Source organism: Myotis lucifugus, unplaced genomic scaffold (genome assembly GCF_000147115.1).
Source record: "Myotis lucifugus unplaced genomic scaffold, Myoluc2.0 scaffold_71, whole genome shotgun sequence".
NCBI classification, from domain to species: Eukaryota; Metazoa; Chordata; class Mammalia; order Chiroptera; family Vespertilionidae; genus Myotis; species Myotis lucifugus.
In genome coordinates, this window is record NW_005871119.1 from 2750455 (window position 1) to 2756021 (window position 5567).

The following is a 5567-nucleotide window of genomic DNA, read 5'->3' on the forward strand; positions in this document are numbered from 1 at the left end:
CCTTCTGCTTCTGAGACCTCAGGAAGATTGCTCATCCCCAGACACCTGGAATTAGGCATGGCAATGTGATTTGCTTTGTCAATGAATTTGAGCACAAATTTAGACGGGTGGTAGAATTTAAGAACTGCTGGCCAGTTCTTTATGTGTCTTGCTCGGCTTCATCGACTAGTGGCATTCCAGACATTAGAGCAGTCATCAGCCTGTTCCTGGAGTGACACTATCTCCCATCCACTCTTGTTTGACATAGAGCATGAGAATGTACAGTGTTTTTTAAATTTTTTTAATAGAACATGACTTCTAAGCACAAGCTAGTTACATTACATGGTGTTCAGCTATTCTAACCTGTTCTAACTCATCAGGGAAATTATCAGTTGTATGCTTACTGAAAGACAGTATATTTATCCACAACATGATGCACAAATGTGGCCAAATGTTATTATTGTCTATTAAATTATTTTCAATCACAGTTTTGGCTATTCATAAATTTTACCTTAGACATACTAGATTTTGGAATCTAAACACCTACAAATGATGCAACTGTTCTCTATTGAGGCAACATGAAAATTCTTTATATACATATTTAATATTTCAAAAGTTTCATGAATAAGTTCTTACAATCCTTGTTTTGTGGATGAGAAAATAGGATCAGAGAAGGTACATGACCAATCTCAGTTTAAATATCTTAAATCATTCTGATACACATTTTTAAAATTTAAGAACCTATGCCATTATATCATGTTTCTCAAATGTATTTTGTAAAATAATCCCTGAGAAATTTGTTCAAATATCAGATTTCCTAGACCCTACACTGAGAAATTCTTATTCTTTAGGCCTAGGGTAGAGCATCTGCTCTTTTAATAAGCTCCCCAACCCAGTGTCTTTGATAAAATGGTCTACATATCGTATAGACAAACCTTATAAATACTATAGAGCCTTTCTGAACACTATGTTCTGTCTAGAGAAGAACTGCCACCACCTCAACCCACTCACATTTTTATCAGTTAGAGTTACTTAGTTACAAGCTACTAAAATCACCTCTGGTTAATTTAGGCAGATCTCTAATTACTTTAGAAGACATGGGATGGCCCACAGAAATTGAAGAAACAAACAGCTCAGAAACAGCAGAAACCAGAGCAGACCCAGAGACCCAGGGAATTTAGAGACTTATAGGGATATTTAAACCCCTGGGATAAATTGACTCCAATAATTTTATCTGTTTTTTAATAATTTTGTTCAGGATTCAGTTCCTGAGAAAGAGAATCTGGTTAGCCTAGCTTAGTTCATTGCTATCTTATTTTATACATATACTAGAGGCCCAGTGCATGAATTCGTGCATGGATGGGGTCACTCAGCCTGGCCAGCAATCGGGGCCAATCGGGGCTGTGGGAGGTTGGCTGGCTGGCTGTGGCGGGGGGGGGCGAGGGAGGTTCTGCTCAGGGCCATCAGGGCCAGCTGGCCGGGGGGTTGGGAGGGTGAGGGAAGGGACTGTGGGAGTTGGCCAGACGCCTGATCAGGGCCATCAGGGCTGACTGGCTGGGGGGAGGGACCATGGGAGGTTGGCCGACAACAGGAGGTTGGCTGTGGGAGCGCACTGACCACCAGGAGGCAGCTCCTACATTGATCGTCTGCCCCCTGGTGGTCAGTGCACATCATAGCGACTGGTTGACCAGTCGTTCAGTGGTTCAGTCGTTCAGTCTCTTAGGCTTTTATATATATAGACTAGTAGCCCAGTGCACGAAATTTGTGCACATTAAAAGGGAATTAATTAGCGGAGATATTTTAATATTGCTATTTGCCCTTTCTCTATAATAGAAATGTGAGAGATGAAAGGAAATTAGTAAAATGTATATGAAAATAATATATAAATTTATTAATAAATAAACAGTAACAAAAGGATATAATAACAACAGAGGCATGATATAAAAATGACAAAAACATGATATAAAAACAACAGTGATGCAAACAATGACTGATAAAGTGATTAAACTTATTCTAATATCTCCCCGTACACCACATTAAGAGTGAAAACACTTTCAGAGTGCTTGACTAATTTCCCTTGTGATGAAATATTTAGAACTTTAACTGTAACATCACATGCTCTTCAAACTCGAGAGAAAGCAACATATAACTGACCATGTGCGAAAACAGGTTCAGGTAGGAATATGCCTACTCTGTCTAGAGTTTATCTTTGTGATTTATTAATAGTCATCACAAATGCTGGCATCACAGGAAACCATCATCGAATCAATTTAAATGGGAGGCCAGTATCAGATGGGGACAAATTAATTCTTGGAATCAGAACAACCTCTCCCTCTGCAGATCCTGTTAATACTTCAGCTTCGATAATGTTAGGTCATAATCTTTTGATAATAAATCTGGTACCATCACAAAGACCCCATTTACTATTGAGATTTCTCAATAGTATGATGATTGCACCCACTTTCAATTTTAATTTGACACGGCATTCCTGAAAGAGTAATACTATTAAGAAATTTGATGGCAAAATTTTCCGTTTCAGCAACATCTGTGGAATCAATGGAATCATCACTCAAATATGTGTGAAAATCTCCATCAAGTATATCCAAAATTTCTTCGTTTAATTTTTGAACATGCTCATTTTTTGGACAAAGAATTGCACGTTTAGAAATATTTTTAATATTATCTATAGATATAGTATTTCCAAAGGTAGCTTCAATAATAGATCCATTACAAATCATTTCACAAGGGATTTCAATAATATCCATTCCTAAATGAAAACTGTTATCAAGTTTGCCATCTCCAAGTTTTACTAACCATCCACTATAAGCAGAATTCTCTGATCTCATATTTGTTGTAAGAGACAACTTTCTGAAACATCCCCAAACATTGCAGTACTTTAAACTTGTTTGTACTATGGCCGATCACATAGCATGTGGTACAATGCTGAGACATTGTCGAAAATCCCCTCCAAGAGGGAGAACTTTCCCACCAAATACAACATTCAGACTCATAATTTCTCTTAGTAATCTGTCTATGGCGTTTATAGCATGACTGGATGCCATGGTGCATTCATCAATAATGAGAAGTTGGGCCTTTTTAATAGTTTTATTAACTTCACTCTTTATATTGAGTCTAGAAATTGAAGTTTCATTTAATGGAATCGGTAATTTATATTGGGAATGAAAAGTGCTTCCACTGAGAAGTCAATTTGCAGCAATTCCTGTAGACGCTGTGGGTAAAACAGTACCACCACGACCTCTAATATAATGTATTAAAACTTTATACAGATATGCAGGTGAATAGGATTCCTAGCTGGCAGGCCCCTGACAGCAAGCTGGCCACCTATCGATTCCGTGAGGAATGGGGCTCCCTCCTCCCTCCTGTCAGGGTCTGGGGTGCAGGTGAATTGGGTTCCTGGCTGGCAGGCCACTGACAGCAAGCTATCCAACATCAGATTCTGTGAGGAATGGGGCTGCCTCCTCCCTACTGTCAGGGTCTGGTTTGAAGGCCGGACTCAGTACTTCCATGCTCTGCTCCAAGGGCGGGTTCCTGCCTGAAACCTCGCCCTCCGCGAAACAGCTGGGGGAGGGCACAGCAGTTTCCAAGACGACCCCTGCAGGACTGACTTCCTTCCAGTTGGTTGAGCTTCTGGATGTGATGTTACACCCAGGGTTTTTATATAAATAGATAGATATCGATATAGATATAGATAGATATAGATATAGATATAGATATAGATATAGATATATGATATATATTTTTATTGATTTTAGAGAGGAAGAGAGAGGGAGGGAGAGATAGAAACATCAATGATGAGAGAGAATCATTGACTGGCTGCCTCCTGCACACCCCCTACTGGGGATCGAGCCAGCAACCCAGGTATGTGCCCTTGACCGGAATCTAACCTGGGACACTTCAGTCCACAGGCCAACGGTTTATCCACCGAGCTAAACCAGCGAGGGCTCATTGCTATCTCTTGACTAAGAAAGAAAGGGGTATCATATAAACCACAACTATATACAAAGTAAAAGAGATTACTCAAACATAAATCAAGGAGCTGCTACCAACCAAAGGGGAAATTGGTGCTTGGAAGCCAAAAGAAAACCTAATGACCGTACAGTCATCCTGCCTGGGAGGTGCATGTCTGGTCCCTCCAGTCACAAAAATGTCACCATGAAAGTCCTTCCTCAGGCTTCTAACAGACATCGATGGTCTCTCCCCCTGACAACACAGCAGACTATGCATTCTTCTCAAGTGCATGTGGAACATTCACCAGGATACACCATGTGTTAGGCCACAACATATACCTCAACACATTCAAAAGACTAGAAATAATACAAAGTATAGAATGAAAATATAAATCAATAACAAGGAAATTTGGGACACTCATAAGTATGTGAAATTAAATAACATACTCCCAACTAACCAATGGGTAAAAAAAAAAAAAATCAAAAGGAAAATTATAAAGTACTTAAAGATGAAAATGAAAATACAATATATCAAACTTATGGGATATAGCTAGAGAGGTGGTTTTAGAAAAATTCATATCTTGTAAATGCCTATTTTAAAAAAGAAGAACAGTCTGATCAACTACCAGTCTCCCACTTGAAAACACGGAAATTAGAAAGCAAACTAAACCTAAAGCAAGCGGGAAGAAGGAAATAATTAAGATAGAATAGAAATTAATGATAAAGAGGTTAAAAATAGAAAAAAACCATAAAACCAAAAGCTGTGTTTTTTTAAAGATCAAGAAAATTAACAAACCTTTAGCCACATGCCCAAGAAAAAAAGAGTGAAGAATCAAATTACCAGGACAGAAATTAAAGAAAGAAAATGCAGATAGAAGGAATGAAGAGGATTAAAAAAAAACAGCAATGGTAAATAGGTGAGTAAATACAAATGCTATTATACTTTTTCATTTCTTAATTCCATCAAAAGACAAATGATTATTTAAAGTAAAAAATTATAACATTGTATTGTGGAGTGTATGATATGTTTAGATGTAAAATGTATGGCAACAATAGTCCAAAGGATGGGGGTGAAATGGGATTATAATGCTCAAGGATCTTGCATAAATAGTGTGATAGTAACCTAAGTATTTGGTGATAAAAAATTGATTGATAAAGTTGTTATTTTGGAAGCACCTTCATCATCATCCTGTAAAAGAAAAATGGCTACATAAATAAATTAGAGTAGATTAACTATTATAGAATCCTCCCGGAGAATCGAAGATGGCGGCATAGGTAAACACTGGAGACTGCTGCCGCAAATAACCACTTCAAAAATACAACTAAAAGACGGAACGGACATCAACCAGAACCACAGGAAGGCTGGCTGAGGAGAGACTCTTCAACTAGAAGGAAAAACAACAGCATTACGAGGCTCAGAGGAGGCGCAGTGTGGAAAATTTAAAGGTACGGTGGTGCGCGCGCAAAGCGGGCTGGTGGCTGAGGGCGCGGTTGTCGTTTTCAATCAGGAGGGAGTCTCAGACTCTGGGCTACAGATCCGGGCGAGTCTCTAGGGACCCAGACTCAAACGGGAGAAGCGGGACTGTCTGGCTACGGTCCCTCCAAGGGTTTGCAGCGGTT